The following is a 14,129-nucleotide window of genomic DNA, read 5'->3' on the forward strand; positions in this document are numbered from 1 at the left end:
TCCTGGTGTCCTGGGTAGTCGCGGAAAATGCTTGATTTGTCCTGGTTTTTCTCCTGTAAGCCTAATATATTTCTATTTTTTCAGTCTTCGCTTTTCACTATGCTCCAGATCGCAGTTACAACCGACCGCAACCATAACTGCAACGTATACTCATCCTCAATCGGAATGCGACAAACAAAACTTAGTAAATCGAATCTCCCAATTGTACCTTCCGATGGTTTTTTAATCTCTCAAGAGTGCCTCGTCAATATCGATGAAACAATGGTTACCAGTGCTTCTTCTCGGCTTAAATCGTCTTTCAATCCGGGACCCGAAGAATTCCCTTTGGTACACGCAAAAACAAAACAACCCAAAGAATAAGTTATTTTAATTTACTTTTGAGTTGTGTGTCGCTTTCGCAGTTGTTAGTGTTGTCAAAAACAAAACGAGTGATTCGACTTAGTCGAGGTCTTCCGTGCAGTAAAGTACTTTTGAGTTGTTTGGGATGTACTCAATATTAGGTAAATTCAACTTAAATTTAAGTAAATTGAACTGAAGGTTAAGTTATGTTTTTTTCCGTAGTTAAATGGAAACTACTCTTCAACATGGTTTACCTAATTTTACCTTCCTGCGCGATACCTCGAGATTGAGACAAAAGTACTCAATTTTAGGTAGGTTTTCGTTTGCGTGTACCTCTGCAAAGACACATCGGCGTTTTTGTGCTTCTGCTCCTATTTGAGCTCTCTTGCTAGTGGCTTTATTTTGTTTTACTGGAAATCCATTCCATAAAAAGAAAAATAACAACTATCGTGGATTAATTTCATTGAACGCTCTCTCGAGCTGGGGATCATGGAATTACTACAGGGTCGATACTAGTACCTAATCAGTCGCTCTGCTTGTTAACAATGCAGTGAATCAAACGAACGTTTCTACCCAAAGTCTGCTGTCTATATGTACCGTGCCAGTACTATAAACAAGCAAAGCAATCGAATAATAAAATTCGTCCCAAGCCAGTGTGAACAATAAAGCACCGTTACTTTCATCGGAGCGATATCGATCATTCATTCCAATATGTTTGAAACTCAACAGCAAATTTACAAATGCAGTTTAGACCAACGGAAGTCGCCGTTATACAAGCCCACCACACTCGTTACTGATAACGTTTAAAACTTTGGCCATAACGGAAAACTACGCTATGAAAGACAACATGCAATACATCATTGAGCAATATTAGGACCAAGATACACGTTTATATTGACAATGATAAGATTGATATGTGTCTGCACGATCTACACTTGGATACTATTAATAAATTTATTACAACCCTCATGTCGGCATACGTAACGGTGGAATCCTTAACGTTTGAAACCTGGAGAAAATTTTTCTAGGTATTTCCAACGGTGTTTGTTTCGTGAGAATACGAATGACGGAACCTATTCCTTCATATCTGAATTTTCAATTCAAAGCAAAACGCGTGACCAAATCTCAAATCACGCTGTGCACATATGAAAGACAGACCCCTGCGTGCCTTACGTTGTTACACAAGAAGACACACTACGAGAAACCATATACACAAACCTCTAACGAAGCAATATCAACTGCAAGCATACCAATCACACAGCCCTTCATCAACATCAACTAAATCACAAACCACAGGAGTTACAGCTCAGGAACCAAGGAATACTGGAACAACAGAACCTACGCAAAGCGTGAAGGATCATTGTGATGCGCCTACTATTTCCCAATCAACTGCCAGCACCACCGATAATTAAGTAAATTGCAAAGAACACGGATACGCGATCGTGACCCGTAGGCCCCACAAACAACTCAAACCAGGTAATCGTGAAAGTCCATACAACATCAACAGGCGAGGATAGCGTGAACGAAAACGATAAACCGAGAGAAAGCGGACTAAGTGATCCACAAACAACAAGAGACAATGAAGTAAAGAGGAAAAAACAAAACAGGAAAAGAGATATTTTCGCAAAGTAACAAATCGCGTACACAAGATCCGATGGATATACAACAAAATTCGATTTATTTATTTCTATTTACACATTAATAATATTAAAAGATCCAAGGCTAAAGTAGATTGAGGCGTGTCAAATAAATGAAATAGCTAATGGACGATTAACATGCCTTCACGCCTGGACGCTGAACAGCGACTAACCGCCAAGTCTAGCATCCTACATAACAGGGAGTGTGGAATGTCGCGCTCAAACCAGTGCTGCGAAATTTCAAAGTCACTTACTTATTTCTGCTTGTATTTACCGAAACCAAAATTCAGATTCACCGCCTCCCTCAATCATTCACTTCCCAACTGACTAAAAATTCATGCAGAATGTGCAATGGAAATTTCCTTCACCAACCAAAGAATTTATTTGCTTTTATGTGGACAGTTTGAAGGCAGAAGCTGGCATCTTCTCAATTTCGAGCATAGGTGAACTGCATAATCTATATCTGGTGCACTTTTACTCAATAATCCCTCTCATAGGTAGAATGGAAACAAAATTCAGTTTGCTTCTGAAACCGAACATGTTCGAACCTGAATGCGCTGTGTCGGGAGAACGAATGACGAGGGAAACGAACGAAACATTTCATTCATCGCGACGGGCATGAATTGAATTTTGTTTTCTTTCATGTTTACGCAGGGATGTCAATTTTTTCAAGCTCAGGCTCAAACTGATATTATTTAGGGGAACATGGGGAGACTTGATCAAGCGCAAAATTCTATTTTCGGCTATGGCGTCTTCTATTCGATTCTTAATTTTTTTTCAAAAATCTTTTTATACTTGTTTCGATCACTTAAGGTAATTTTGAAAGTTTGGAGTAAAAATCCTTTCCTTGCAGAAAATATTACGTGATTAATAAATTTGCATTAAATGATGTAATTTTTTATCAAACTTTGTATGGACATATCTACTCGACTACTAATTACTATTAAAGGACTAATATACCATCTTAATCCTTGTGAAGCAGTGAAATGATTTTACATAAACTGGAACATTGGAATAGTTATTACTATAATTCGCATGAAATTGAACGCAATAACTAATGTTGGGGAGACTTGACCAAGATTTTATGGGGAGACTTGACCAAGTGGCGATCAGCTGAAGGAAGATAGAAAGTTTATTATGCTTTGGTATCTACTGTAAATGTTAATCACGCCATAAAAAAATCCCACCCCAAACATAAGTCTTTAAATTTTAAAATTTGTAAACAAAGTTAGCAACAGTAGGACTGATTTCGTGACGTGTGAACATGCAATGCAAGCAGTACAGTTAATCCTTAAAAAGAAATGCATTTAAAAAAATCAAAATTTATCAAATGCAACCCTTTCATATGTTTTACTGCTACCTAAGGATCTCGACAATAGGGAAAAAAATAATTACAGTATGTTTTATGTCATTATTTTTTGTTATGATTTTTCAAAATTCTCTTGGTCAAGTCTCCCCCCGCCTTGGTCAAGTCTCCCCGCAATGGGAACCAGACCAGAAAAAACGATCACAGAAAAACTTTTGTAACTTTTCAAAAATTAAATGCAAAAAATCATGAAGACGCGCAATAACTTTGTGCATTATATCTGAATGATTTTTGGGGGATTGAAGGCTTTCTTAGAGATTTATGCAGTTTTAGCTGAAAACCTGGTCAAATCTCCCCATGTTCCCCTACACCAAGCTATCCGCCAGTTTTTCATATAACAATCGATTAAACGGAGAATTTTTTGGTAACTACGGTAGGTTTTGCAGCTCTCAAATCGAGAGATAATGGTTGTCATTGGAGATTACCAAGCATAGCGTAGGGAAGCTACTTGGGATCGCTGGTGTTTCTGATTTACGTCAATGCCGTATTTTTAGTACTGAAAACTCCTCGCCGGTCCTGCACAGACCATCTCAGCATGAAACGTTTGCTGATGGTGGTGTAGCAAGGGCTGCCTTTGTGTAAATGCGAAAAAGTTCTTGAAGCTTGAGCTCCTCTTGCCAGACTCCCAAAACTTTTTAACTGCCGAAAACATGCGGAAAAGGCAATGTCGATTGAGAGGTAACGGGGGGAAGTAGTACCCTTTCGACTGTCCTGGTTTTTTACTCGTCTGATATGGTCATCCTACCTAAGAGATCGTCTTAGATTTATCAAATTTGATTTATTTCAAAAGTATTTTTTATTGGATGCAACTTTGAAGAATATTTTTAAATTGACCCGTTCCTTGTCCGGGTTTGCAAACAAACAAAAACAAATGACGATCGAGCATACGTGGTATGTTATATGTCCTACGTAGGATGCATTCTGGTTCGCTTTCCAGCCCATTCTCCGTAGTGCCAAGAGATCAAAACGATTGGCCTCATTCGACTGGCAATGCACACAATAATAATAATTGACCATTTAAGTTGAAAGACAATTGATTTCGGTTTGGAGCGAAAATGATGCGCCCTGTGTTTGTTCCATTTTACTCTGTTTACGGACAACAGAAGCTTCACAATTTTTGGAATTTACTGTTTGTACTAAATCAGTTTCAAGTATTTTAATCTTCATTTCATAATAACATTTGTGAATAACAGGTGCTTCAGACTTGTCAAGAATATTGCCCAGGGTCACCGTTGGAGATCAGATCATCACAACTTAAAACACTATTAAAAACGTGTTGATGGGGTACTTAATAAACAATCAATGGTATTACTATAAGTACCATCTGAATAGTGAGTAGGTGTTAAGTCTGGTTTCACTGGAAGCAAATGATGCATCTGAACATTCTTCCACGATAACGAAATTATGTAATCACATTGTTCTCGGTCGGCTGAGGAAGTAAACAGCAATATTATTTAACGATTTACGGAGCTTAAATTCTTAATGTCAGTTATCACTAGACTGCAATAATTCGACTCGTCGGAGTTTTTGTTCGAATTTGTGTATCTGCGAAGACGTAAATAACACGAATTTTTTGTACCAGTAAAACATAATAAAATTACAAGCTAATTTCACGTTTCGTATTGTATTGTGTTGTGATTTATCTAGAAAATAAACAAATATTTGAACATATAACTAAACCAGTATATAAAACTAAAATGGACTGTTGGATCTTATACATACAATTTTCTGATGAAGAACAATTCCAAACATCAGGTTCCTAGAATCTCCCAAACAACCCGTCAATAAAATTGTAATCCTGGGAAAATTATTGATAAAATCATGAATAGGATCGTCTGCGATATTGTGCATTTTCTAAGTCATATCTCGAGTATCGAGGAATAGAAAATATGAGAGTTATTCGAATATAGTGAGGACCTGATTTTACCTGATGCCCACCTATTTTTTCTACCCCCAATTTTGTCAGTCTCATAAAAAAATCCATTTCAAGGGCTCTAGCAGACGAACCAAGTTCCGTTGGAGTAAATTCCTTCTTAAGTATATTTTTTTCTAATCTTAAATATGCGAAGTATGCAAAAATATTCCTTTTCCTTAAATTTTGCGTTGGATGACCCCCTTATGGGAAATTTATACCAAATAATCAGAAAAGAAAGAAAGAAAAAAAATATGTCCCGATTTTGTAATTATCCTTATCGAATCAGTGTAAAATACATCAAGGAGTTGATAAAAATAGGTCTTCATTATCAATTCAAATTTTCCAGTATTACAGTTTGAAATCCAACCTAATTTTACAGGTAAATCACTTAAGTGATTAATGCAAATTCCATTTAATCCACATTCAGACGGAAAAATAAGCGCATGAACTTTTTCAAAAAGTTTGGAAAGGATCCTAATCATCCTCTCGCTTTAGTGCAATTTTTTTCACAAATCAACAACTAAAATTCCAAACATCTCCTAGACAAACCTAAATGATGTCCTTCATACCATGTTCATCAGTATCTGCATATTTTTGTTAACATAATAACAAGTGTGTATTATAGTAACGCAAATCAATAATATGAATTGTACAATCAAACTTAGGTTTGATTGAAAAAGGTAGATGTGACATAATTTCTTATAATTATAACCGTCTTAATTGTTGTTCAGAATTAATTCCTGCACAGACAATTCTCAAACATCCCTGAAAATGTTATTAACTTTGTTAGGATAATCAAATCTAGAAATAATTAATTATTTACTTACTTTTTACAACAGCTCAACAAATAAGTCGCGCCTCAGGTGACAAGATGTTAAGTTCTCAACAACGCGGCAATCGATGTTTACAACCTTTGTTTAGCTACTGAAGCGCACGTTTGTGTACCGTTTTGCTGATTGCACGTCCGATACACTCGACTGTTTTTAGTTTCGCTTTCTCTCTACAACTACAGAACAACGGAATCTTACACAGACTGCACTCTTTCACCACCGAGTTCTTCTGCACAGTTACTACCAAATAATCACCAACTTTCACAAGTAATCGTCGTGGCACAGTAAGTAGAAGCTCCGATAAAGTACACTTCAATCTAAAACCGACCAGCCATTTACCAAATGCACATTCATTGACACGGGATGATCTTTGCGTCGTATGCAAACCGGGCACAAAAATAAACAATCAAACCGGGAAGGTGTAGTACCTACCTACAAAACAACACTATCAAAACAACTGAAACCGAACGCGGTAAGAATGGGAACGCAAGCGCAGCCAAAAAAAACCGTGCGACAGGAACCACGGCAAAACCACTACTGAACGAGCAAATGCTGCCATCGGCGGCGATCGTTGGTGCTACACCACCCATCGCATCGGTACGTACGTAAATATAGAATGAACATTGAGACGGCCGACTAACTACAAATATTCATCGAACGGACATGGTAGCCGCTCGGTTACCCACGCTGTCATACACATATGTATAGAATCATCACTATACGTTCGCCGAACCGACAGCTGTTTGTTTATAGGTTCATCCTGGCCGAAGCTACGTCATTCCCGTAACTGCGATAACATCGCATTATGCCGGCTAGCTAGTCGCTGCATACTGCGATCATCATGTCCTACAACCGCAACCAACAATCGGAGCGCTTTGTGAGAAAATGTCCGAATGATGATTGATGGTGAGGTGCATGTAAAACCAGAATTATTTGTTGCATTTCTTCTAGAGAATAATTGCCACAGCCGATATATTTATTTTTTTAAGTAGAATTCTTCTAACGTTTCAATATAGGGGTTCAAAATTTTCTGCCTGAATTTTACCCGAGTTTTTGAACGTGAATATCTCACTGAAAATATGTGCAACAATTTTGTATCCAATTCCGTAGCATGTACAATTACTAAAAATAACGGAAGTAAGCTGTAATTATCTGATCCATGATTGGTCGACCAATTAGCGACCGTTGTTAGCACTGCCCTTTTGTCTTCACTCATAAAAAGTCAGAATTTTCGTGAAAAATAACAATTTTTATTTCAAATGAGTAAAAAACCCCTTATTGAAAAATTATCCCGAAAATACAAAGATTGATAGAAATCGGTTAAGTAGTTTTTGAATGGCAGTTAACACCGCAAATCGTGTTTTTTTCCAGAGATGTTCTACAAATAGCTTCGCCACCGACTCGTTTGTTGGTATTTAGCATAGAAAAAAATACAAAATATTACACTATAATGTACAAAAGTTTTACTAATTTGCTTAACGCAAAGTTCTAAAATAATTCCAAAAATAAATGTTTTTTTTACGCTGAAACCCTTGCCCCCCTTAAGGAAATGCACGTTGCAAATTGACGTACCTTGAATCCATCATCATCATCAACGTACACCGAAATCTTGGATCAAACGTTGTTGTATTCGATTGATGTGATGCATGAAGTACTTCACAATGATGTTGGCAGCCTAGATTAAACTTCTGAATGTTATCACTACCATATTACCCCTACGGTGTAGCCACTTCCGCGAGGATTATCGCCGTTTTCACTTTTAGGAACTGTTCCACCAAGCCCATATTTGGTCTAATACGAATTTGCTTAAATTCAGCAGGAATGGAATTCTCGTAGCAGAGGTACGTGCCGCTTCTGTAATTTTCTGTCGTCACTGCTCAACCGGATGAACTAAACTGTACTGTGTAGTGGATAAGCAACAAATCAGTAGGAATTGTCTTGTTTTACTGATAGCTATAACAGAGTATTTTTTTACTTCTACTCTGGAAATATTAGAAGGTATACTGGAGCATGTGAAGGATTATCAATAAATGTATATATTTTATCGTTTTATTTCGCTCTGGCGTTTTTAGTTTTTTTAACAAAAATATTCCTATACCGGTATTTTACTGGTACTAATGGTACTGAGGGCTTCAGTACCGTAGAACCGGTTCTCGCCAAAAAGTGTCGGTACTAGTAACCCTAGTCGAAAGGACAAAAGGTCGCAAAGGACAATAGGTCGAATGGACGAAAGGTCGAAAGAGACAAAAGGTCGAAGAGACAAAAGGTCGAACGGATAAAAGTTCGAAATGGACAAAAGGTTGAAGGAGTTAAAACGTCGAAAGGGACAAAACGTCGAAAGGATACAATATTAAAAGCCATTAAACGTAAGTGACAATAAGAATTTTCGCACGGTTTCTTATTCCATCGCAATTTTTCTTAACATAGATTTTTGATTAGAAGCATAACTGAAGGCAAACAACCAAGACGATCAATTACTGTTTTTTACTGTCATTTGTTTTTAAATTGCATTTGATTAATAACTCCATATTTTTATTTGCTCAATTCGTTACTGTCTAGTGTTTAAATGTAGTAGAATACTTCTTTTTATTTTTGCCTTCTCTGACTACTATTGACTCTGTGTTGTTCTGTTTTCATGGTGATTTCGGGTCTTTGAACTAGATTGGAAATATGTGATAACTGCTTTGTTGCCGTCTGTTTCATCTGTTTCATACGCAGCTTATTCTAATTGTTCTTTCTTCGGGTAGTATTTCCTCAACTTTGAAACCTGCGCTGATTTTGGCGTAGAACAATTGGCAAATTTTATATTTAAAAATAATCTGAATAAAGCAATGTTCTTGAAATTACTGAAAGCTGATTTTAACTTATATGTTAAAGTTAAATAAATAATGAATTCTACCATGAACTTGAATTTTACCATAAAATTTTTTAAATTATAAAATACAATTTGAATTTTTATTGGCGTTTTCCTTCTTCGTAACATGAGCTGTTATTCATATGATGAATGATCTGCCAATCATATTTCTTCCTCTGTGATGATTTGCGTTTTGGGGTACAACACATCATATTTGGATCGCCTGTCGCAATCAATTATACAGAAAGTAGTACTGAAATATTCAATAGTCTAATTTTTTTCGAATGTAAAATGACACAAAATACGTTCGATGATGCTAGGACGGAACTGCTTTAAAATTGAACGCATAGCCAACGTTATGCGATTTAACCGCATAACCGAGGCTAAGGAACCGAAACGGCGCAAATCGTCGGAAGTGGCGGCCCCTCGCAAGCAAACCTGTGATCCACTCGTTTGCCCGGCTTACTCAACCATAATCGATAAATTAGTTTAGGTTTTACTGAGCGATTTATTTAATTATTTTACTCTTCTGCTTTTAGCATTATGAACTAACTGTGATTGGTATGCGACATTTGTAATACTATGTATATAATATTGCTAAACTTTTTTTTGTATCACTATAATATGTAGAGAAACATAATTATAACTATATTATAAAATAATTTTCTAAGATTAAATGATATTTTCAAAAATACAAATTCACTTAGTTTGAATTGTATTCTGCAAGATGTAGCTACGGATCTGTTTACTTTGGCGTTTCCGGGATCATTGAACAAGCGGTTTAAGCGCCACCTCTTATGAGGACCACTTGTTACGTACAATGTTGGCCAACCAAACCCAGGGCGGGTTAGTTTTACTAAATTTGGGAGGAAACAAAACGGCAGACTCAAAAGCTGAAGGGTACCCCGTCTCGCGGGACGATTCCAAACAATTATCAAAAATCGCGGCTAAACTACCAACTCCTGGTTATCATTAGTGGAAAAGTCCCTAATAACTGCCATTAATAAGGCAGCTTCCGAAATCAGAGTGGGGACTGTTTTCCCGAGCAGTCCTACCCACAGTACATTGGAAACAACAAATCTCACTCAAAACACCTAAAAATTAGATTATGGGGCACACAATCTAATTTTAACGCTTATTCCACAAAACTAACATATTTCTTCTTCAAACATTCCTTTCCGACTTTTTTGCCGGTGTAGGACCCTAGCACGTCCAAAAATAATGCACGAACGAATGCCTAGGGCCAAAGTTGTTGTTGAGGTCCTAGCTTGGATTGTTGTTTAGGTTCTAGCTTGACGTACCAGAAACAAAATACGGATGCTACCGATCCGGTTGATGTCGTTTAGCGATGCCGCCTTGTGCACGTGGCGGCGCGACTTTGTCCGGCTTTTTGCTGCAACGGCGCACTTTGTATCGCCTGTAGGTCCAAAGTCCGAGCAATAGAAAAGAGAAAACGTCGTTTGGCTTATACGCAAGGAGAACATTTGTTCTAGCCGCCTGGTATTCATTCATCCAGGGTTGTTAATCGATAATTAATCGTCATCGTCGATAACGTTAACCACCCGTCAACGTCATCGGAAACTCCGTTAACGATAATTTATCGTCGGATTCATCGTCATCGTCGATAATTCATCGGCGGTTATCGCGATACATTTTGCGTTACTTTCCCGTTTATTGGAGTTGAAGTTGATGCGGTCAACTTTCAATTGTTTTGAAATAAATAACTATTGGAAGACATGTTGTTGGCAGTTGAAAATCAATAGTTTTGGACATTTTCTATGCACAGGGGGGTCCGACGATGAGTCAAAATGGAATTTTTTGTCAACTTTTCAGGAGAGTTTTATATTGAAGGGAAAGTTATTGGCAGTTGACAATCAATAGTTTTGGACATTTTCAATACACAGGGGGTTCGACGATGTGTCAAAATGGATTTTTCAACTTTTAGGGAAAGTTTATTATATTGAAGAAGTAAGTAAGTGAAAATCAATAGTTTTAGGCATTTTCAATGTACCGTCAAAATACAAATTTTTTCAACTTTTCGCGAACTTTTTATATTGAATGGCAGGTTGCTGGCAGTTGAAAATCGATAGTTTTGGACATTTTCAATTCACAGGAGGATCCACCAGTGCACAGTGTTTCCAAAGTGGCAAAAAGGTGAAATAAATTCTTTGAACCACGAAAAACATTTTTTAGCTATAGTGTCTTCAGCAAAGTTTATTTATATTTTATTTCATTTAAAAAGTATTAGTTGGGTGATTAATCCCTCTAAAGCTGAGCAGCAAGTGTTTGTTTGGTCATTTATGAAAATAAAAAAAAACTTTCTTTGGCAAAGTTGTTGAGAATATCTTAAGTATTAACTTCGCTGAAGAGACTATGTGTCTATCTGTCGATTTTAAATTACATTTGTGGAGATTTCTTTTATATACCCCTGAAAATTGCTTTTTTAAAAATACTTTTCCTGATAATTTTGTAGAATTTCAAAATGTTCCAAGATTTTGTTCAGCATAAGAAAATACAGAATTGTAATAATGTAAGTTTATTTGTATATCTTACAACGTAGAAGTTATCGAATGTTGTGTCCAAAAAGCAAAACAAACACTATCAAAATCGTTTGGTGGGCTCCAACCTACGTTCAAGTCAAATTCGAGTAAATTCCTTCTTTAGCATATTTTTCTTATCTTAGAGATGCAAAATATACAAAAATAATAATACTGTACTGTAAGACCTCCTTAAGGAAAATTTTTACTAAATGATCAGAACGGGTTATGAGGCTTTGTCGAGGGACTAAAAAAGAATATTTTAACCGCTCCGATTTATTAAAAAGAAAGAAAAAATATGTTAGTCCAGGTGTTTGCGTTTCGACTTCGTCTCTTCAGAACCAGAAAAAATATGTGTCGATTTTGCCAATGTCATCGTTTTATCAGCCTAAAATTCGCCAAGGGGCTGATAAAAACGGGTCTTCACTGTATTCAAAAAACCGACTAAAACTCTATTATGAGGCCGTTCATAAATTACACTACATATTTAAGGGTAAAAGAAGGAACAATGAAGCATCTTGTTACATAGTGTAGAGAAGAAACGGAGGAGGGGGCTAAAAGTTTCCTAACTAGAAAATGTAATCAAACATTGGAAATGTGTATTTATTATCTTTTTTTAAATCCGGAATCTTCTAGTTTAAATTAAAATTATAATAAAATCTGTTAATCACCACACCACTAAAATGTATAGTGTAATTTGTAAATGGCCTAATAATAGTGGTTTAGAAGTTTTTTTTCAATACACTACAATTTTGCGTGCTATAAATTACTAATTACACAATAGCTCAAAATTTGTTTTCTTCATGGTCAAAACAATTTTGATCACCTTTTTGCCGCTTGGAAACACTGTGCACCTGGGACTCTTCTGTGCACAAACTTACTCGAAAAGTTGAAAAATTCAATTTTGACACATCGTCGGACCCTTCTGCGTATTGAAATGTCCAAAATTATTGATTTCCAATTGCCAACAACTTTCCCTTCAATATAATACACTTTCCCGAAAAGTTTAAATTATTTCATTTTGACGCATCGTTGGACCCCCCTGTGCATAGAAAATGTCCAAAACTATTGATTTTCAACTGCCAACAACATGTCCTTCAATAGGTATTTATTTCTAAACAATTGAAAATTAACCGGATCAACTTCAACTCCAATAAATGGAAAAGTAACGCAAAATGTATCGCGATAACCGATGAACCGACGATGACGATGAAAACGACGATACAATTATCGACGATGACGATGAAGGCGACGATACATTATCGTTAACGGAGTTTCCGATGACGATACATTATCGTTAACGAGTAACGCCGATAAATTATCGTGAAAAATGTATCGTATTAACAACCCTGCATTCATCACACGGGAAAAAAATTCTTGAACAAAAGGTCACGATTTCGTGAACTGAACGGTTTACGAAAACCGTGACCAAGTTCCTGAAATTGTGGATAATAAACCTCGTATTCATGAAACTATTTGTGTTTTCTATAAACCAGTTCGCCCCGAATATATACATGGCGTCACATTAGAATGTTTAGTTGAGTTGATACTGTTGTTCCTTGAACATGTTTAGTTTTTGTCGTGATTCTTGTTCATGATTTGGGAATACACAGTCGACAGTCAAACGTTGTTCATGATTTCAAGAGTCGCGATGTTCGTAATTTCTATTCACGTTATCGTGATATTTTAGTCATGAGCAGAGTGATTCATGTTCATGATTTCAGGATCTTTGTTACGATTTTAAATATTTTTGTCACGAATTGTGTGATGTGTTCATGATTTCAGTATCTTAGTCGCGATTTTTGTAACATCTGTTCATGTTATCGTTATTTTAGTCATGAATAGAGCAATTCATGGTCATGAATTCAGGATCTTAGTCACGATTTTAGATATTTTTGCCATTAGTTGCGTGATTTGTGTTCATGATCTCAGGATCCTAGTCACGATTTTCGTAATTTCTGTTCATGTTATCATGATATTTTATTCTAGAGCTTACTTTCAAGGAGTAATGTAACTAATGTTCATGCTATCAGCAGTTTTATCATGGTATTCGTAAATTCTCTTCGCTTTATCGTGATCTATTATTTTTGGTTACTAACGGTTTATGTATACGGAATAAAGTGACAATATGAACTGGATCATTAACATACGTCTCTTGCACGATATTTGTTTCTGTGAACTATATCACGCACACTATTTGGGATTCTCAGTGCAGATTTCGTTTTCTGTCCAGACATCATAATGAACCTTATCAAATGAATAACAATGTTCGAGGTCCTAATAATGATTTTGTGAAAGAGTTCACGCAAAATGATTTTGTGAAAGAGTTCACGTAAAAATTTCATTACCATGTTGCATGAAATTGTAAATGATTGGGGATATCTTCTAAATATCACAAGTACGCAAATAGATACTAGATAGATCGTAAATCATGTACTAGGAATCATTATCCAGTTCACGAATACGCAACTAATATTTTATGATTTCGCGAACTTTTTCACGAAAACAAATTATAAGTTGCGACTGTTATACTAGGTATCATTAACCAGTTCACGAATACATGAATAATATTTCATGATTTCGTGAACTATTTCACGAGCATGGATATTGGATAGTGATTAATATGTTAGGAATCATGAACCAGTTAACGA

The 14,129-nt window shown here is 36.2% G+C and overlaps 1 protein-coding gene across 1 annotated transcript in view; it reads right to left on the bottom strand.

Annotated features, from left to right (window-relative positions):
- The window catches only part of LOC131678782 (ATP-binding cassette sub-family G member 1), a 159,759-nt gene extending 153,118 nt beyond the window's left edge, over positions 1-6,641 (bottom strand). The window contains exon 1 of the mRNA XM_058959081.1: positions 6,085-6,641. The gene's annotated coding sequence lies outside the window, so the exon portion shown is untranslated. The remainder of the gene's footprint in view (positions 1-6,084) is intronic.
- Between the last annotated feature and the right edge of the window lie 7,488 nt (positions 6,642-14,129).

This window comes from Topomyia yanbarensis, chromosome 2 (genome assembly GCF_030247195.1).
Source record: "Topomyia yanbarensis strain Yona2022 chromosome 2, ASM3024719v1, whole genome shotgun sequence".
Classification (NCBI taxonomy): Eukaryota; Metazoa; Arthropoda; class Insecta; order Diptera; family Culicidae; genus Topomyia; species Topomyia yanbarensis.